Source organism: Pimephales promelas, chromosome 19 (assembly GCF_988280905.1).
Source record: "Pimephales promelas chromosome 19, fPimPro1.hap1.1, whole genome shotgun sequence".
Classification (NCBI taxonomy): domain Eukaryota; kingdom Metazoa; phylum Chordata; class Actinopteri; order Cypriniformes; family Leuciscidae; genus Pimephales; species Pimephales promelas.
This window is the reverse complement of record NC_142787.1, coordinates 31,247,216-31,270,220: the sequence shown is the minus strand read 5'-3', so window position 1 is coordinate 31,270,220 and position 23,005 is coordinate 31,247,216. Positions and strand designations below refer to the sequence as shown.

General features: G+C 34.9%; 1 protein-coding gene across 3 annotated transcripts in view; it reads left to right on the top strand.

Annotated features, from left to right (window-relative positions):
* Positions 1–23,005, top strand: part of sgcd (sarcoglycan, delta (dystrophin-associated glycoprotein)) — a 225,730-nt gene that overhangs the window by 154,839 nt on the left and 47,886 nt on the right. The window lies entirely within an intron of this gene.

Below are 23,005 nucleotides of genomic sequence, written 5' to 3'. Positions count from 1 at the left end.
CTTCATTGCCATTTAAGTGAAATCACTGAACTTAAATATACAAGCTTGATAAAAATGACCATTCTAGAAGAAAATTTCAAATGGCACTTAGAGGCTTTTGCATCTGAACTCTTCATATATATATATATATATATATATATATATATATATTGGCTTCAGATGACGAATCCTCCTAAATAAGCTTTAAAAAGATAATATCTGCTTGCATAGAGCTAATTAGTGATTTGTAAGAGCTATTAAATGTGAGAGTTTACAGTAAAGGCAGCACACGTACCGCATTGGTGACTGCACTGTAAAAAGAGCTTTATTAGATGTGTGTGCACTTCTTGGCTTCAGAGGTTCACAGCCTCGGTGTTGTTATGGATGGCGTTGCGGAGCCACAGTGGCAGCTCATGTTTGTCGGCAGGTTGAAAACGGTGCTGCTTTCTATTAACCCAAGTACGCCATTTCTTAATGTGTCAGGTTTAGCAAATGATGTTTTTATCCTCGTGGGCCCTGGTAAAGCCTGTGGCTTTGGCACAGCATGTTGGATTTGTTCGCTTTTTATTGTGTTGGAGCCACTCTTTTCCAGCTTACGTTAGCTTTTTACTGGGAGAAAAATACAGAGTGCAGTGCCATGAACACGACGAAGTAGAAAAGATCTCACTTTTCATTTGAAATTAGTGTCTACAAATAGCCCACTTTTTAGGCTTTTTTTACACTAACTCCAGTTTGGCCAGGCAAAATTACAGAAGATGCTGGATTGTTGACTCTGGGTCGAACATGTATGGGTTGCCATTTTACAACATTGGACGCTTTCAAAGTAAATTCCCCCAAGTGCACCGACGAGTGAGTTGAAACTCATTATAATATGCAAAACTGTTCTCCACTCACAGCAGTGGGCGTTTACTTCCAAGTCTTCAGTGTGAGACGCCCATAAAAAACCAAGTGTTTTTCAGATAGGCTCAAAAAAAAAAATATTGATGGTTTGACTTAAAAAAGTAAGTAACCTGGGTTGCCTTAAAATTTTAAGTTGATTGAACTGGAAAAAGTGAGTTAATACAATGAAGGAGATTAATTTAACCATCAGAAACTCAAAATTAAATGTTATCTGAACAAAATAAATTATTTAAGTTGATTTGACAAAAGAAAAAAATGTTGTGATTAATACACTGTAAAAAAAATATTGTTGTTTTAACTTAAAAAAGTAAGTAACCTGGGTTGCCTTAAAATTTTAAGTTGATTGAACTGGAAAAAGTGAGTTAATACAATGAAGGAGATTAATTTAATCATCAGAAACTCAAAATAATAAGTTATCTCAACTAAATAAATTATTATAAAGTTGATTTGACAAAATAAAATATGTTGTGATAACAAATCTTGAACAGTATTCATTTTTAAGTTTTTGAATGTAAAAACTAAGCAAGCTTCATAAGTTGACCTCAGACAACAATATAATACATTTTAAAAAGCCAGTTCATGACCTCTTTAAATCATTTGTTCATAAATCAGACTACTCTGGTGATGTTGCGTGTTTTTATTGATCAAAAAGAACCGGCACATAACAGTGATTCATTGATAAATCAGACTGCACTGGTCACATTGCATGGCTAAGTGTCATTAGTTGGTTAATCGGGCTGTACACACAGTAGATGTTTGATTCTCAGAAAAAGAGAATCTTTTCTAAAGCGTCATATGTACATTGATGCTGTTTTTCTAAAGTTATTATTCACTAAATGAATACAAATATGATATCACTAAGCTGCTTAAAATAACCACGGGCTATCTTTCGAATCAATAAACATCATGACTGCAAAGACCTCAATACTTGGACAATACACACTTAAAATATTTTCAAGATTTGTTATCACAACAAATATTTGTCAAATCAACTTTATAATAATTTATTTAGTTGAGATCACTTATTATTTTGAGTTTCTGATGATTAAATCAATATCCTTCATTGTATTAACTCACTTTTTCCAGTTCAATCAACTTAAAATTTTAAGGCAACCAGGTTACTTAATTTTTTAAGTTAAACCAACAATTTTTTTTTTATTTGATGGGTCGTTTTTGTGTTTGAATTTCGAAAATATTTCGAAAATATTTGCTCGAAATGTCACAAAATGGCAAGTTCCTAATACTGACAACAAAATCAATGATAAAACAGTGTAAATACAGCTGGAAAACAGTGAAAAATGAACCTCATTAATTATTCAAGGTCCAGTGCATGATGGGAACACCAGTATCAGAAAAGTTGAGTAATTTTTACTTAATTTTATAATGTTGATATTTACACTTTCATTTCTACTCGCTTGAATTAAGTACTGATATGGAATTTCCTTATTTTTTTAATTCTTGCCAGAACTAACTTTTTCATGTAAATTACATTGTTTTTTTCAGTAGAATTTACTTCTGAAATTTCAGAATAATAATAATAATAAATCATTTTTTACAGTGCAAGAACTGTTCATTGAAAGGCATCATGCAAAAAAAAAAAAAAAATACAACAATATTCTTAGTATCAATGTTGACATCTTACTTTTTCAAATAAGTAATGCAAGTGATTTTACATTCATTTAATTTTTGGTGTGAGAAAAAGAAATGCAAAAGTGACAACACTACTTTCCATAAAAAGTAACCAAGTAAAGCACTTTATTATTTAAGGGAATAACATAATATTGTAATGCATTACTTTTAAAAGTAACTTTCCCCAACACTGCATATTACTACATCATATCATGTCTTTGATGTTTTTTTTTTATTATTTTAAATTGGTTAATTTGCATTTGTAAACACAATTTAATCCGTCAGTGCTTTGAGGTTTCCTCTGTGTTAAACTCATAGTGTGTCCGCTTTTTCCCTGGAGGAAGTTGCATTAGATAATAGTTTTATAAGCAGAAGAAAGTGCAGCACTTTCAATAGAGTCTGATTGGTTTTTGTGCATTTTGTTTGCCTGAAATAGAAAAGGACAGATTGAGAGATAGAGAAATAGCATAAAAAACAATACTTGGTTCGAGAAGCTTGTTGACTTTATTCAGAATGAATGGATCCGATTTGCATCTAAAGAGCTCAGGCGCCAAATTGCTGGATTTAGTGCTCTTTCATTCAGAGCAGTTTCATTCATTTTTTCGCAGTATCGCCGCTAATGCTTTTCGAAAAAAAACATATCCCACTCAGCAGCGGCGTGAAAAGGTCAGGCGTGGGAGCGAAATGGATATGTTATAAATTTTACTCCCCTGACAAAAGTAATTAATTGTTTTGGGAGTTAAATGGAAATGAGGAGGTTGAACAGCGCAGTGTACGACGGTTACGGGTGTTTGTCATCATAATGGCAGACCAGATACAATCCTCAGGGAGACTACTACAACATCTGTTTACATATGACAATTGTTTTATTTCAGACACTTTACACTCTCGGAAAAAAAAAGGGTACAAAAGCTGTCACTGGGGCTGTACCTTTTCAAAAGGTACACTTTTGTAACCAAAGGCTGCATATTGGTACCTAGTGGTACATATTAGCACCTAAAATGTATATATTAGCACCTGCAATGGACATATTAGGAGCTGAAATGGACATATTAGCACCTGAAATTTACATATCAGCACCTAAAATGTATATATTAGCACCTGAAATGGACATATTAGCACCTGAAAATTACATTTCAGCACATAAAATGTGTATATTAGCACCTGAAATTGACATATTAGCACCTGAAATTTACATATCAGCACCTGAAATGGACATATTAGCACCTGAAAATTACATATCAGCACATAAAATGTATATTAGCACCTAAAATGGACATATTAGCACCTAAAATGTACACATTAGTACCTAAAATGTACACATTAGTACCTAAAATGTACTTATTAGCACCTAAAATGTACTTATTAGCACCTAAAATGTACATATTTGCACCTAAAATGTACACATTAGTACCTAAAATGTACATATTAACACCTAAAATGTACATATTTGCACCTAAAATGTACTTATTAGCACCTGAATGTACAGATTAGCATCTGTAATGTATATATTAGCACCTAAAATGGACAAAAGTGTACCCTTTGAAAAGGTACAGCCCCAGTGACAGCTTTTGTACCTTTTTTCTGAGAGTGTACCAAATTTAACGTTCATGCAGGTACACATTTCTGTAAATTGCAATTGCAGAGAGTTTGAAAAGTTTGTTTGCTCATCAAATAACTGGGATTACAAAATGTATGCTCTCTTCTTTTCTTAATAAACAAATTCAAAGTAATTAATTTAACCTGAGAGGAACGGAGATTGGAGTTAACGCTTTCTAACCGGCATGCATTTCGCGGTGATCAGCGGTGATCAGTTTTGTACAGATTTTGCTAATCTCAAACGAGCCTAAAGTAAGCACAATCACGAGCCGAAACCAACACCCAGCCAATGAGATCTCTTACCGACTGCGTGTTCACACAGAAAATGACAATATGAAAGCACACAGCCTTTGAAAAACATGAGCTGCACGGCACAAGACAACACGTGGACGATATAAACACACTTCAATGACAAGACCGTATGAGTGTCGAAAAACAAGACTGATGAGACCGAACCCTGACAGAACTATGCTAGCATTAGCATTATTTAACGCCTGCCTTAAAATGTTAACCTTATTTTTATGCTTGTCTTAGATGTTACTCTAATGATATGCTCTTGCACTCTCCCTTTAGTCAAGAATAAGAGAGTGATGCAACTGACTTCTTTTGTTCTGCCACAGGTCAGCATTAGCAGACGGGTCTCTGTGGACAAACAGAAGCGCAGAGGGTACAGCGCAATGCCTTTTTGTCTCTTGCAGAATACAATTCCATTGATCAAGTCTTTGTTTGTACCTCCGAAAAAAGATTATGCATTATGAAAAGCATAAAAAAATGGATAGGTAGGCTGGAGGAGCTGGTAGGTCAGAATACCTTTGAAATGCGGATCAAAGCCGGTGAGAGAGTCCCGCGGGAAGAAGCGGTTAACCCGTATGTGTTCAGACCAACCTCAAACACCTTGAGAAACCATTCTCTGTGAGCTTGTCACAGTACTGTGGTGGTGGCCTATTTTATTTATTTATTTTTTAAAGGAGACTTAAACAAACCCAAGTTTTGAAGCCATTTATTAGGGATGCACCAATATGAAAATTTTGGCCGATACCGATAATTCTTTATATTTGAAAGCCGATAACCGATATATCGGCCGATAAACTTAAATCCAAATTTTTATCTAATTTTAAGAGCCTGATTACAAAAACAAAAGTCTCACAATTAAATCCATGTCCATGTTATAGTGTTATATAGCCCATATGACAGTATAGCCCACATTATTGTATTTTTTGAAGAGATTTCAATCATACACTGTAAAAAATGATTTTTTGGTTAAGTAAATACTAGTGAAAAAACCCAATGTAATTTACTTGAAAAAGTCAGTTCAGGCAAGAATTTAAAAAACTAAGTAAATTCCATATCAGTATTATTTCAAGCGAGTATAAATGAAAGTGTAATATCAACTCAATAAAATTAAGTAAAAATTACTCAACTTTTCTGATACTGGGGTTCCCATCATGCACTGATCCTTGAATAATTAATGAGGTTCATTTTTCACTGGTTTCCAGCTGTATTTACACTGTTTTATCATTGATTTTTGTTTTCAGTATTAGTAAATTGCCATTTGGTGACATTTCGAGTAAATTTTTTGCTTAAAACGACACATTCAAACACAAAAACGATCCATCAAATGTTACCACCATTGTGTATTGTCTACCAAGTATTGAGGTGTTTACATTCACATAAGGCTTAAAGTCTGACATGATGTATATATAAATTACTTAGATGATCTAAGTAAAGAACATACTATAAATGACTAATAAAATTCAAGATAATTGTTTTAGTGAAATGTAATACAAAGGCAAAGGAAATCGGTATTAATCAACCTTTTACAAGCCGAGTTAAAATTACTTATTTTTTGTAAAGTTTACTTAATTCCACCTTCCAAGTAAATTTAACTTAAAGATTTCTAATTAAAGCTACTGATAAATATGTTTAGGTTTTTACTTGGCAAATCTTTGTAAATTTACTAGCATTTTCTGAGTGAGATCGTTTAGCAAGGTTTTTTCAAGTAAATCCTACTCCAAATTTTTTACAGTGTATTTCAAGAAATTCAAAAACATAAACAGTGCTCAACAAGTGTCTCAGCTGAAGGGAATAATACATTATTTATCGGCTTTAATATATCGGCCACATTTTCTTACCAGGCCGATAACGATAACATTAAAAATGAACATATATCAGCCGATACCGATATGCTGGCCGATATATCGTGCATCCATACCATTAATCCTTTCTGATGAGGTATTCAGCTCTGTGCGCATCTCTAATAATGTCTATATTGTGTTTCTGATTATGCAATGGCTGGTACGGTATTATAATTTGTTGTAGTCTGTTATTAAATGCCTTTACATTAAATCAATATGCTAAAAGTAAGTGCTGTAACGTGCACTGTTTGATTATCTATTATTATGATGGCGACTGGTAATGCACTTTTACTGTCCTCCGTCTCCATCTGAAACCATCTAAAGCACTCTCACCTCTGGTTATAAAAGCACCAGCAGTTTTAAACCCAGTGGCCACTCAGACAGCATTGATATAACGTAAACGGTGAGAGTGACATTCAAAGAGTAGCTGTTATTATGATTATTATTTCTGCTCCAATGGCCATAGTGAGTTGTTTTCCTTACTGTTCAGTGGGTGAACTGCTTGTATGCAGTTTGAAACTCTTATATGAGCTTTTGATATATATATATACTGCCCTACAAAGCAAAAAGGCAGTAACTGCAGTTTTGGTAAAGCATTAATTATTACAATTTTCATGACATTCAAGGCATCCTTTGTTATGTGACAAAACATCTTATCTTAAATGCGTGTCGTTTTAGAGAAAAATGGTAGTCGTTTGTACAGTAACTGCAAAAAGCCCTAGTAAAAGTCATTTTTGTCAGTTCTGCACTCTGCGTAGTTACTGCCTTTTTGCTTTGTAGGGCAGAATATATATATATATATTATATATATATATAGACACCAACACACTCTCATACAGAGTGCACTGCCAGGGTTTGGGTTCATTGAGATCATTTATTCTGCAAGGATGCATTAAATTGCTCAAACGTGAGGGTAAAGACATTTATAATGTTTCTAAAGATTTTGGTAAAACTTCACTTGAGAGGTATTCATAAAGTACGTCATAATGCTTAATAGCTTTTCATAAATAATTGTAACCAAAGTTAAAATCAATTTCACTATTTGCAGATTTCTTGTTAATGCTTTATACTTTCTAAAGGTATGACAATTGTTTGATACTGTAAATATTTTAATGTAATATGTGCATTATAAGGTGCATGACAGGGCATAATTAATGCATCAAAATTTGTGCATATATATATATATATATATATATATATATATATATAAATTATCAAGATTTCTATTTCAAATAAACACTCGTCTTTGGAACTTTATATTCATCAGAGAATCCTTAAAAAAAAAAAAAAAAAATATATATATATATATATATATATATATATATATATATATATATATATATATATATGCATGCATTATAAATAAAGGCTTCAAATAATTTATCTATATAAGATATAAATAAATTACTATATATATAAGAACCAAGTTTCTTGAGCACCAGATCAGCAGGATTTCTGATTAGAAGGATTATAGAAAATTCAGCTTTACCATCACAGGAATAAATTGCATTTAAAAAAAATATATATTTAACAGAAGAAAAATGTTTTAAATTGTAATAATATTTCACAATACTGTTGTTTTTACTATAATTTGATCAAGTAAATGCAGCCTTGGTGAGCATAGGAGACTTCTTTCAAAAACATTCAAACTTTTGAACAGGTATATAATAATATATAAAATAAGACCTGTCCTGCACCCTTGCACGAATTGTGGACCAAATCATATTCTATTGAGGTTATTATAGATCTATTGGATGACCTAAACCAAATGAAACATTTATCACGGCATAGTTAGTCTGATCCATATCAGTAGATAATTTAGAAAAAAGGGCTATAAGGTTCTTTACTCAAATGCAAAAGACCTTTTATGCAAAAAAAAAAAAAATGATGATAATGACAAGAAAGAACACTTTTGGCACAAAGGTTCTTTATAGGCTATTATTCATTCTGCAACATTTTGTAGTTGTAATTAAATTATTGTTTAAACTTAATACCCCATTTTAATCATGCTGATTTTTGGAAGATAAAAACTGAAATGGCACTCTTCGTGTGATATTGATTAATTAAATTTTTTAAACCCCCATATCTTGAATTTTGTTATCATTCGTGCATTCCATTTTAGGGGTTCCAAATACGTAGCGCTTTAGAACCTTTTAAGGTTCTATATAGAACCTTTTCTTCTAAGAGTTTGGCGTATTGACCTCCGCAGGGCGCGCTGAATGTGCGGTCACAGTGAAGACCCCAGGAATAAAAAGATGAAAGCATTAAGTTGACAGCCGCTGAGTTACACCCCCTAGTGTGCGGAGGGATCTTTTAAAGACCTTGAAGTGGACACTCTTCTTTAATGTTGTTCCTTGAAAACAAGGCTATTCAATCTCCTCATGCCCTGATTCAATAAAGCTGCCTGCGGTGTGGTGAGAGAGCTGTAAATTTGCCACCCACAGAATTTTAAAAGATCCCGATCGTCCGGGAGAGAGACCTTATCGGACGTGTCTTTGGCGAGCGGACACCTCGGTCGATGTACTTTCCACATCCGAACACAAGCAGGACATTGTGTCTCATCAGCGGCCTTGTCATTCAAAGTCCACATGATTGCTTTCTGCAGTTTGAGAGACTCGAGCGAGACCACGCTCGCGGTCAGTCAGCAATAATTTGCATCAGGTTTGAGAATAGACCTTAAATCTGTGCACAGCTGATGGCCAGTCTACTTCATAATCCAGATGATCATGAGTGTCATAAGAAGATTCGACTTCTGTGAGGCTTTTAGATAAAGCCTGTTGACTCTGCAGAATATGTTCCCGGTTCTTTGATATTAAAAATGTGTGTTCTGCTTAAATCACTTGATTTAGCTCTCCTATAGGCAGCATGAGACGGATCAGGACAGTCCAAAGTGAAAATGTGAACTCTATAGGAAATCTATGAGGGCTGACAGTGTAACACAGTCTCATCCCAAATCGTCATATAACTGACGTTTTGGGACGTATTTTGACCATACGTCAATATCCGCCTTTTTAGGGCCCCCTTAAACGTCGGTAGATGGCGATCCCGGGCCGTCATACAACTGACGCTTTACCTTTAACGTCAGTTAGGTGACGGGTTAGGTTTAGGGTTAAGTTTAGGTATGGGGTAGAGTTAGGATCCCATAACCTCATCTACCGACGTTTAAGGGGGCCCTAAAAAGGCGAATATTGACGTATGGTCAAAAGACGTCCCAAAACGTCAGTTATATGACGATTTGGGATGAGACCGGGTTGGACAGTGATATGATATGCCTCACTCATATGTGGGTCAGATGAATCCCTCATGTTTTTTCAGCTGGCTAGTTAAATCAACCTATAATCACAATTTACTGTGGTTCCAACTGAAATCAACAGTAAAACACCTGCTTTTTTATTTACTGTGGGAGATTATCAATGTGCATGTTTGTTTGGGCAATGTTATGACCTCAAAACACTTTTACCATCATGCATGATTTGTAAATGAATAGTTTTTGATGTTTTCATCACATATCCAGTTCAAAATCATGATTGTTCTGCTGTTGTAAACTTGCTCGGAAGCTCACCTGGTACATGAGATGTGCTTCACAAAATGCAATTTTATGTCACGTTTGCTTTTACTAACCCTATTGGTTAGGTTTAGAGTAATTTCCAAGCGCGACAGAGCATTAACGTTTTAGCTCCAGTCAATGGACATTTCATGAACTTTGGCAGTATATACAATAACAAGGACAGTTTGCCCCAAAAATGAAATTAATCTCATAATTTATTGTATGCCTTTCTGTCTTCTGAAACACAAAAGAAGACATTTTGAAGAATGTTGATGCTGCCCTTTTCTATATGAAACTGGATAGGGACCATGCACCTGGATATAAAATATTACTATTTCATATGGAAGCTTGTTTCCGCCACAGAATGAAAAATAAAAAAGGTAATTGCGACTTTTTTTTATCTCACAATTCAGACTTTTTTCTCACAATTGCGAGTTTACGTCTCGTAATTCTGACTTTATTTTTCACAATTGTGTGATATAAAGTCAGAATTGCGTGATATAAAGTTACAATTGCGAGTTATAAAATCAGAATTATGAGCAATAAAGTAAGAATTGCTAGATATAAAATCACAATTCCATGTTCTAAAGTCAAAAATGTGAGATATAAAGTCAGAATTATATAAAATATTCTGAGAGGATTATTCCCCCTTAGAATTGGCCTGATAAGTCACAATTGCGAGTTTATATCTCACAATTCTGAAAAAAGATCTCAGAATTTCAACATATAAACTCACAATTATGTGTTATAAAGTTAGAATTGAGAGAAGTAAACTTGCAATTGTGAGGAAAAAAAGTCAGAATTGTGAGATAAAAAGTCTCAATTCTGTCTTTTTTTCTCAGAATTGCGACTTTACATCTCGCAACTCTGACTTTATAAAACGCAATTGCGACTTTATTTCTCACAATTCTGTCTTCATATCTCGCAATTGTGAGATAAAAAGTTGCAATTATTTTTTTATTATTTTTTTTTATTCAGTGGCAGAAACAAGCTTCCATAATTTTAAGATTTCCATTGTTATTCTCTAAAAAATGATTTGCCAGCCATGGTCAGCTTTTGTTTTTATTGTCATTCTGCTAAATTTCTTTTGTTTTTCACGGAAGTGGGTAAGTCTTACAGGTTTGTATGGAAGCTCGTTTCTGTCCAAGAATAAAAATTTTTTTCATGATTGCGACTTTTTATCTTGCAATTGCAAGTTTATATCTCACAATTCTGACTTAACACTCAAATGGGAGTTTATATCTCGCAATTGTGACATATTTTCTCATAATTGTGAGATATAAATGAGTAATAAAGTCCAATTATAAGGAAAAAGACCTAATTTTTTGTTCAGAATTGCAAGTTTATATCTCACAATTCTGACTTTATAACACGCAATTGCGAGTTTAAATTCAGACTTTATAATGAGCAATTGCAACTTTATATCATGCAATTCTAACTTTATATCTCCCAATTGTGTATTAAAAAGTCAGAATTGCAAGATATAAACATTCAATTCTGAGAAAAAAAAGTAAGAATTGCGAGTTCATTTCTTGCAATTCTGACTTTAGAGCACACAATTGGGACTTTATATCACACAATTCTGAGAAAAAAAGTCAGATTCTGCTAAGACAAAATAATCAAGATGACAAGAGTTTTGTTTGTGCAGTACAAGAAAGAACGAGTGCACAGTGTGATATTGAGAGACATGAAAGTAGCGCCAGTTTCAGTTCCCTGGAGAAACAGGTTTGCCAAGGACGATCACAAATATTCGTAAATATCTAAATGCCACTTCTAAATTCATTTGGATTAGCTATTCCTTTAAATGGAGCATCTCAGTCTCTTCTCCTGAGACATGCCACGTTCCTAGATAGATAGATGATCTAAAGGTGGCTTCTTCAACTCGATCAGATCTGGAGATAGAGCCTCCAGCAAGTCGAGAGGCAATTCCATCGATATGCATCTGAGGATACAGCAGGGATATGGCCATGATCCAAACCCATCGGCTTCCCATGTTTCTAGTCTGAGTCCGAGAGAGTGCAACTTCTTATCTTCTCTTTAAGAAAACAATTTACCTGACACCAAGATACAAAGAAGCAGCACTTGTTCTTAATTATAAAACGGTTAGTTCCAATCCTTGATTCTGATTGGTCAACAGCTGTGCTTTATTCATGATCGCTTCACCCAATGGTTCTGTTCATCACTGCGCAACACTGCGGTTCCTATGTTGTGTTTATTTGAGCTTTCATGCATATTACACTCTCAGAAAAAAAGGTACATAAGCTGTCACTATGGGCTGTACCTTTTCAAAAGGTACCCTAAAAAATGTACATATTAACACCTAAAATGTACATATTAGCACCTGAAACGTAAACATTAGAACCTGAAAAGTGCATATTAGCACCTACAATTTACATATTAGCACCTAAAATGTACATATTAACACTTAAAATGTACATATTAGAACCTAAAATGGACATATTAGCTCATGAAATTGACATATTAGCACCTAAAATGTACATATTAGCACCTAAAATGTACATATTAGCACCTAAAATGTACATATTAACACTTAAAATGTACATATTAGCACCTAAAATGTACATATTAACACTTAAAATGTACATATTAGCACCTAAAATGTACATATTAGCACATAAAATGTACATATGATATTAGTACCTAAAATTGACATATTAGCTCCTGAAATGGACATATTAGCACCTAAAATGGACATATTAGCAACTGAAATGTACAAATTAACACTTAAAATGTACATATTAGCACCTAAAATGTACTTATTTGCTCATGAAATGGACAAAAGTTTACCTTTTGAAAAGATACAGCCCCTGTGAGGGCTTTTGTAAGTTTTTTTCTGAGAGTGTACACACTGGATCGTTGTTGCTGTTCACGGTCAGGGACTATTTTTTCTCTAGCGGAAGGAAGGCTTTTAGTGATTTTACTTCATGAAAGTTGCACTAATACATCATTTTTTAACTTTAATATTTTTATTTTGTGGTGAACGTTGCATAAAAGCAATAAGGTACTCGAGTTAAGTGCTGTATCGTGAATAAGGGGTACTCGAGCCTAACAACGCCCTTCTGCCGTTACATATTCACGATACAGTACAGCCTCGAGTTTTTAATTCTTTCTTTCTTTCTATATTATTTAATTTGGGCCGGACAAAACATCATTGGATTACCCTGCGTTGGGAGTTTTCCTCTTTTTCCTTCTGGCTGCTCTCCCCACTATCCTCTATTCTTTTGAACATGGTAGATGATGATGTATTTTTTTATTTATTTTTGTTTTTATTAACATTAACGACAGAGATGTATTTTTTTATTTTTTTTTTATTTTTATTAACATTAACGACAGATAACAGCAGGAATATTAGGCTGCTGTCACTTTAAGACCTTGAAACTAAACCTAACCGATTAACATAAGCAAACGTGAAATAAAATCACATTTGTTGAGCAACCATACCATTTTATCTTGCTTCTACATTGGTTTATCATGACTTTTGTTCTGTGTTTCAAAGGAAAGTGCAGTGCGAAAAACTCTGTAGCTTTTTATGTGAATCAAGTCTCATTTACAAATCATGCATTATAGTAAAAGTGTTTTGAGGTCATCACATAATATTGTACGAATAAGTATTTATTGATAGATAATGTGCCCCTCTGTAATTATAATTTGTTTAAAATGAACACAAATGTATGGTATTTTACTGCCTCTAATGTTCATTTCAGTTGAAAACTGCAGAGAATTGTATGTACATGAACGATTTTGGAGTTTGGCTAAAATAGGTAGAGTTGAGGCACATTTTTTTCCCAATGAGCCAAAGTTTGAAAAGAGGACATTTTGAAGTTTGAAGATTTTTTTTTACTTTAATATCTTCTCTTCTGTGGCCTGCATAAACTCACAGGATGAGGAAAGTGATACTATGCATTATTTATGATCACACATTCTCCATTAGATTAAACCGAGAGTGGATTGACATGGAATTAAATGTTGTAATCCCTCAGCATATTTAAATGCTGCTTCTTAATCTGAACAGGATTCAGACCAGATTCATTTCCATGGAAACACTGACACCTAGCTTTGCATGTGTCACGTCATCTTAGATGTTTTTCTGCTTGGATGCACAATTTCTGATTGGCAGCATCTTTCCTTCACCATACATGCAAAGCAACTAATATAGTTTATACAAATTACAGTAGCAAGGTGTAATCATCCGCACTAGGTTGCTGCCTGAAATATAATTAAATGCAATATATTTTTTTTTTAACAAAACAAAGACAAATGACCTAAAGTTAACAACTAAAATAGACATCAATAGAAACACCATTAGCATTGCAAAGGTGGTGTGTTTTGAAAATGTCATTTTTCACTGGTGGCATTTTGCGGACTTACTGAATGCAATTACACTGAAAAATTCAAATCGATTAGGACACCGATTAACCCTGCTAATTTACTTTGTGAATATGTTTCTCTGCGAATGAAACACGTACAGGTTGACCAAAAAACCTCCCGTATGTGCAATTCCGGCTCTTTATTTCTCTCCAAAGCAAAAGGGAAACGTCTCTCTAATAATTGTTCACCCTTTTGCTCTGACTTTCATAGCGATTTTGAAACAAAGATGCATTTAAATCTCTCAGTGGAGAGGTGGCAGTCCTCTGCAGAGCTCAATGGGTGTTGACGTGCGCTGAAAGCGTGCACATCAAGTACGTACAGAGCCTTGTGTGACTGCAATGCAAATGTGTGTCTGTTGCAGATAGAATCACAGGCTTTCAGTATCACATCTGTCAACAAGGGTGTTCTGGTTATGTAGGCTAATGTGTTGTCCTCATTCATTCAAATGTGGACTTTAATACCGTTTCAGACAAGAAACACGCCAGACTACATGTTGCTTTCCGACCAATCGACGCTTGCCGTCTTTAACGCCATCAAAAATGCGAAACTAGCGACTGACGTCCGGAAACCAGAGCGTAAACAAACGGTTACCAGAGCAACGTGTTAGCTTAATGCTAATAGAGTGCCGAAGTGATGACGTCACTTTGTAGGACGACCCGGAAGCTAGCGGCGCATGGGTTCCCTCGGTCGAAAAGCAATGCATTTTCCCCATAGACTTTTGGAAAATCGCAAAAAATAAGATCTGTGTTTAACAAAGGGTTATGACCCTTAGGCTACACGTTTTGTCTAGCAAGATAATCTTTACAAGTTAATCCAAAATTTATACACTTTGAAGCCTATATAAAGATCTAAAAAAACACAATCAGACACAATAAAGTTAAAAAAAACCCACAAGCAGGTTATAACTGTGTGTTCTGTGTCAGAGATCAAAACGTGAAAATATTTAGCGGCTTTGTTCACCACAGACCTTATTTCAGGCCATTTAGCAAAAACCCATTCAAAAATCCCATAGGCTTTAGAGCGAGGGAACCGTAGTGCTAAAATGCTAACTCACTTCCGCGTTTTAGCCTACAGAGTGACGTCGTAACTTCGGCACTCTATTGCAGTACTCACCGGGTTGCCTGTATTGATAGGATAGCATCTTGCAGTTGATGGAGATTTGTCCACCACATCCCAAAGATGCTCTATTGGGTTGAGATCTGGTGACTGTGGCGGCCATTTTAGTACAGTCAACTCATTGACATGTTCAAGAAACCACTTTGAGATGATTCCAGCTTTGATATCCTGCTGAAAGTAGCCATCAGAGGATGGGGACATGGTGGCCATAAAGGGATGGACATGGTCAGAAACAATGCTCAGGTAGGCCGTGGCGTTTAAACGATGCCCAATTGGCACTAAAGTGTGCCAAGAAAACATCCCGCACACCATTACACCACCACCACCAGCCTGCACAGTGGGAACAAGGCATGATGGTCCATGTTCTCATACTGTTTACGACTCTACTAAACAGAAATCGAGACTCATCAGACCAGGCAACATTTTTCCAGTCTTCAACTGTCCAGTTTTGGTGAGCTCTTGCAGATTGTGGCCTCTTTTTCCTATTTGTAGTGGAGATGAGTGGTACCCAGTGGGGTCTTCTGCTGTTGCAGCCCATCCGCCTCAAGGTTGTGTGTGTTGTGTCTTCGCTGAATACCTCGGTTGTAACGAGTGGTTATTTCAGTCAAAGTTGCTCTTCTATCAGCTTGAATCAGTCGGCCCATTCTCCTCTGACCTCTCGCATCAACAAGGCACTTTGGCCCACAGGACTGCCGCATACTGGATGTTTTTCCCTTTTCAAATCATTCTTTGTAAACCCTGGAAATGGTTGTGTGTGAAAATCCCAGTAACTGAGCAGATTGTGAAATACTCAGACACCAACAACCATTGCTTAAATCCCCTTTCTTTCCCATTCTGACATTCAGTTTGGAGTTCAGGAGATTGTCTTGACCAGGACCACACCCCTAAATGCATTGAAGCAACTGCCATGTGATTGGTTGATTAGATAATTGCACTAATGAGAAATTGAACAGGTGTTCCTAATATTTGCAACAGTTATGTCAAGAGAAATAATAAGATATTTTGTGGTAAGAACAGCTATTCAGCTGATGGACAGCGTGCTGCGTTGTCATGGAAACATCCCAGGTTGTCTTCCATTGCTCCCTTCATCGAGTGTGTTAAACAGCTACACATTGGCACACGAGTGCCCTGCTCACTCCAAAGGGCTCTGCCGTCTGCCCTTCGGATGGAGTAGGGCATACGCCTTATTCACGGCAACGCCATCTTTGATTTTTAATGAGAATGAAAGCGAGGCTGTGAGGGATAGACATGCATCTCTTCTGCTGTACTGTTATTTAATGTGTTGTCGGATTGTTCTGCTCATGAAACACTGGAAAAGTATCTTTCCAAGAAATGTCAGTTGACAAAAAACTCCCGACAATGTAAGCTGTGGAAAATTGTAAGTAATCTAGCCGCTTTATTCAGCTTTTTACAGCGGATGCCATTGGAAACACGGTAAATCTATCCCTCACAGCCTTACTTTCATACCTGTCATGGCGCTGCTCTGAATAAGGTCTATAGGGAAGCTATAGCCGGGTTCGTCACTTATCGGGGTCCCCAGGAAACGTTTCCGTTGTGGTCCGTGCTGCTACACTGTAAAAAATAATCCAGTAAAAAAACGGTAAACTACTGGCAGCTGTGATTGCCAGGATCATACCGTAACTATGTTTTTGTGTTAGAGCATATAGCTGTTAAATTAAAGTTTTATACTGTAGCTGACAATACAGTATTTACTTGTTAATTTCAAAAACAGTAACACACCGTATTTTTACGGTATGACACTGGAAACCACAGCTGCCAGTAGTTTACCATTTTTTTTACAGTGTATCTGCATCGTGTTTCTTTATTTGGTTGTGTTGTGAGTTGTGAAACTGATGAAGATGTTTTCTTAATTCGCGGGTGTTTTTCTTTTTGCATGTTTTCTTCAGTTCCAGCTCGCTCGGACACCGTATGATTCGTACACGTGAGCAGCTTATTTTCTGACAGCGTTTCCAGCATCACAGAGATTGCAAAAATCGCATTTGTGCTGCCAAATCATGCAGCTCAAGTTTGTGTACATGATCACAAATGACATATGTTGAGATAGCTTTGGTAATGGAAGATATCACCTAGATATAAATGAGATAGCTTTGCTGGAGGAAGCTATCGCATGGCTTTACAACCTTGGCAACAGAATGACTTTTAAATTGTGGGGAATGAAGATGGTTGGATTGTAAAGTCACTATATGGTCCAGACTGGGCTCATGAATATTAATTAGCTTGCACTGACATTGCTTGGTAATCTTCCTACACCATCCAGTCATGTTAGCTAATTAAGATTCAAGAGCTAGACCTTCACCTTCTACTGTTTCCAAATTGCTATCCTGTGCAGATGTGCTCGAGTTTTACAGCCTTGCATACTTGCTGTTATTTTTTTGGCATTGAGTTTTATGCTTGCTCAGATTTTTTTTTCCTCATCATTACCTTTCCGAATAATAATGAATAAATAATCAAGAGATTATGTAGGAGAGCGCAACTCAAAAGTCAGTAAGTCAACATAATAATCATTGCTTGAACATGTTCTGAAATTGGGCTCTGTGGAAAAATGTATAGAAAACGGTGTAAAATAATAATAACAATTATAAGATAAGCTAAAATTTGACATTATTAGTGTTTAACAGGTTTTGGGTTTTAAAGACCGATTGGAAGTCATGATATCACCCCTTAAACCCATTAGATTACGGGATGTTATTCACCACCCTTCCCCTCATTCATTTTTTTAGAGTTAGAACATCAACCTTGAACAATGAACAAAAATACTGTTTTATAAAGAAGTTTTCTTTGTAAAAAATTGCATAGCGTATATTTTTTTCTGTGCAACAACAATTGAATCTCTGAAACTATTAACTGACTCAATAAGTAAGTTGGAAACGCCTGATACACAATGATGATGTGATGTTTCGCTCATAATTACCACAGGCGTTAGACAAATATAATCAGCAAAAATTGAAATTGACGTTTGTTATAAAGTATGGTAACCTATGACATTTTAGATGAGCATAACGTAATCCACACTGCCGTCTGAAATTCAAGTATTGTACGCAAACAAATCAATTGAGTAATCATAACATCGATTTTGAAGACGTTGAAAACGATAGCTTTGAGAATATGTTGGTATTGCGAATATGAGCCAGATGCTGAATGTACTGGGAATGAGTTCTGACGAGGACGACGATGATGGTATAAAACATGAACCCTTCCAACTCCCAAAAGGTTGAAATATACTTTATTTTATTCTTTTGTTAGTGTTATTAAAATATCAGGACAGTTCTATACTGCGCATCCATGTTTGATATCTGGGTCACTAAAGACCCAATGATGTAATAATGATTGACGAAACATTTATGAATGACACTGAAACTCTTCTTCACTTATTTTGGTCATGCAATTTTACTCGGCAACTTTGGAAAGATGTTATTGGGTTTATCTCGTGCAATATCTTGAAGAATTTCTCAATGAATCCCAAAACCATTATTTTTTGGGGGGTTTTGAAGCCGATTCAAATGCCTGCTTTATTATTTTCCTGTGTAGATTTTATATTCACAAGTGTAAGTTTTCCAATTTTTCTGGTGTTCTTGCATGAGATAAAACATTACTTCACTACAATTTCTTCCTCTCTTAACCCAAAAGCACTCAGAACATGTAAAATTTGTAAGTCTTTCAAACTTTTTACTATTTATTTTCATTTAAGTATTGCCCTCTTTTAATTTTTAATTTTATTTTTTTCTTCTGTTCCTGTTTATCATTGTCAAACTTCTGTTTTTTTACTATTATGTTGTTGTGTTATTATGTTGTTTTACTCTGTAAACTGAGTGTTTAAATAAAGCATTTAAAAAAACATTAATAATTAGGGTTATTCCCAAATTATTTGACTATATTGATAGCCTGATTAGTCAAATTCCTACACTGTAAAAAAAAATATTAATGGTTTAACTTAAAAAAGTAAGTTACCTGGTTGCCTTAAAATTTTAAGTTTATTGAACTGGAAAAAGTGAGTTAATACAATGAAGGAGATTGATTTAATCATCAGAAACTCAAAATTATATGTTATCTCAACTAAATAAATTATTTAAGTTGATTTGACAAAAGAAAAAATGTTGTGATTACTAAACTGTAAAAAAAAATATTGTTGGTTTAACTTAAAAAAGTAAGTAACCTGGTTGCCTTAATTTTAAGTTGATTGAACTGGAAAAAGTGAGTTAATACAATGAAGGAGATTAATTTAACCATCAGAAAATCAAAAAAAAAAGTTATTGCAACTAAATAAATTATTATAAAGTTGATTTGACAAAAGAAAATATGTTGTGATAACAAATCTTAAAAATATTTTTTACAGTGTAGGTGAAGCGAATATCATTGATCATCTTCTAAGAAGGCCAAATGTAGATTAGATTAATTTAATCAGTTCTCATAATCAACATGTTAGATGCAGTTGCTTTTATATTTTAGAAAGGGGGTCCATCATAGCCCAAGGGGAAATGATCACACTTGGAGATCTGGATCTATCTGCTAATTCCACAAGATCTGTGTCTTTCTCCCTTCTTTCTTTCTTTCTTTCTTTCTTTCTTTCTTTCTTTCTTTCTTTCTTTCTTTCTTTCTTTCTTTCTTTCTTTCTTTCTTTCTTTCTTTCTTTCTTTCTTTCTTTTTAAAGCACTCTAAACTGTCTCAATGCTCAATGTCACAGCATCCGATAAAGGAGATTGTTTTTTTTCACCCGACCCCTCTTTGCAATTCTTGTCTCCTCTTTCTCTCCTCTCTCACACATTCTCGTCCACAATAAATATCAAACAGCCAGAGCAGTGACACTGGTGGTGGAAATCAATTTACTCTTGATGCTGCATAAACTGTGGCTCGCCAGAGGAGGTTTGTTTGGTCCCGTGCGGAAACGCACCTGAGAGTTTTCGGCCTTTCTGTCAAACATGCCTGAATAATTCATCATTTTCTTTGCCTTTCCTCTGCCCATATACGCCACTGCTTTGATTCAAGAATTGGAAATATTCACTATCATATGGGGCCTAATCTCATTCTCCTTCCTTCCCTTCTCCTGTATCTTTATAGTTTGCCTTCTATCACCACAAACGCAAAGTTTTACTTCCAACCTGCACTAAATCTTGCCTTGCCTTTGTTCCTCCGTGTGACCGACTCGATCGATTATTTTAAAAGGCATCTTAAGACACTTTTATTTAGACAAGCATTTAGTTTTATTTTGGGCTTTTTAAATGTTGTAATTTTACTGATTGTATACGGTTTTATTTTGTGGTTGCACTTTGTAAAGCACTTTGTGATTTTTGCTCTATAAAATAAACTTTACTTACTTACTAAATCTCTTCTACTGAAATAATAATAAATAAATTTGGGATTTTTGGATCTGGTTTTGGAACATGATAGTTGGTTACAAGCTGCTAATTAGCATGATGATAATTGTAATGTTTTTTTTTTTTGGTTTATTTAGTCAACCTATCCTGTTTTGGTTGGTCAAGTTTTACACTAAAAAAATGATATGTTGGCTTTACTTTACTTTACTTTTTACCAACACTATCTCACGACCAATTCGTACGAATTCGACGAATGATTAAAAAGTGGCTAATTTGTACGACCTCACTCGTACGAATTCGTATGATTTGTCTAAACTCACGAAATGGGTAGGTTTAGGGGCGGGGTAAGGGGTAGGTCATTCGTACGAATTTATACGAATTGGCCAATTCGTAAAATATGTACAATTTAGCAAAATCTTACTAATTCGTACGAGTGAGGGCATATGAATTGTTACGAATTAGCCACCTCATAAAATTCGCTGTTTTTTCGTCAACAGGTTCTGGGTTACGTTAAACAAATATAATTTGTTCATGTAACTTCAACATCATGAAATTAAGTAATCTTGACCGACCCAACTTAAGTAGTCTCAACGTGAATTTTTAAAGGCTTCCTGACATGATTCAGGCATTATATTTTATATTCATTCATTCATTTATTTATATTTCAATTATTTCAGTAACACATAATTAAATTGATGGACTATAGCTAGCTATTTTCTAGCACATATTAGCATCTTAAATGCTAAGATTTACATGCTCCTTCAATCAATGCAATAGAAATAAGTTAAATCAGTCGACAGACAAACAAAATGCTCCACTCTTCTCCACAATGGTAACCCACTGCAATTTAAATGTAATTTTACATCAAACACAATTACACACTATCAAGTCTTCACCTTTTCTACACTAAAGTAAGAAAATAAATAAATAACATAAAAATAAAAACATGAAATAACACTTAATTTTAACATTTATTCTCTCTTAATTCAACCATATGCAAAGCATGCTGGGAACTAAAAGCACCACCCAGGTTCAGTCAATCCAACACAAATGGATTAAGTAAACTTAAATTGTACATATATTTAAGCAGATTGAACACAATCAAATTAAGTTCGGGCAAAATGGCAGTCGGTTCGCACTATACCGCCACCCTCTGGATGTAAGAATTTTTTACTTAACATAAATGTTTTGTGTTTAGACAGCGCAATTGAGACATAATTACATAGACTTAGTTTAATAGAAAAAAAAACATTTCAAGTCAAAGTTATTATAAGTAAACTAAATATAAATATATTATGCAAAGTGCACAACCTTCCTAGTTATTTTTTTTTTTTTTTAATGTAGTTGACTAAAATTCTGGAAAGTTGAGTCTATTTTTTATCATTATTTCATACTCCTCTTCCCCTTTATAGGCTACTAAGGTAACACTGCGATTCCACACACCGCCTTTGATTCCTTTGATTCCTATCCACATGCTAATGCGTCTTCTCAATCCAAACAGACCTGCAAATTGCAACCGCAGGACTCAAAGAGTTTGCTACAGACTTTCATAGAAGTCAATACAACTCATTCCCCATATTTGCTCACGGTAATGGCAGTTGTGCAACGAAAATAGCCAGCAGACCAAAGCAGGGTACAATTGTGACAGGCACTTTGATCCTTTGATGTGAACATTAATAAATATGGTGATACAACTAGGAAGTGGCAAAAGATTAGGCTTCAGACTTCAAAGAAAACAGTCTATGTTTACTGTAATAGTAATGTTAAAATAACAAGCTGAGCTAGCTATTGGGACCCTGTATAAAAACACATTTGCATGTGTTTAATGCTTAGTGCAGGCCAGACTTATTGGCTGGCAGGAACCTTCCACTTGGTGCAACATAAACACAGTTTCACATGGGACGTGGAAACTCAAGTCCAATGAGAGATAAACAAAATCATGACGATGTGCAGGCAGTGCTCGTACACCCGAAAGCCGGTCACTTGCACTGCAGCTCTTCGTAGTTCTCATAAATATTATATTAAAGGAGTAGTTCACTTAAAAAAAAAAAAAAAAAAAAAAACTTTTGCTGATAATTTACTCACCCCCGTGTCATCCAAGATGTCCATGTCTTTCTTTCTTCAGTCGAAAAGAAATTAAGGTTTTTGATGAAAACATTCCAGGATTTTTCTCCATATAATGGACTTCAATGGGGACCAAACGGTTCAAGGTCCAAACGGTTTCAGTGCAAACCCCTCTGTTCTGTGATGTGCGTTCATGACTCTCCTGTTCGAACTCGTTCATTAAAATTTACGAATTTTTTTCCCGAGTCAATTCGTTCATTTCGTTCATTGAATGAACCAAATGACACACAAAAATATTCATTCATTTTGATAAA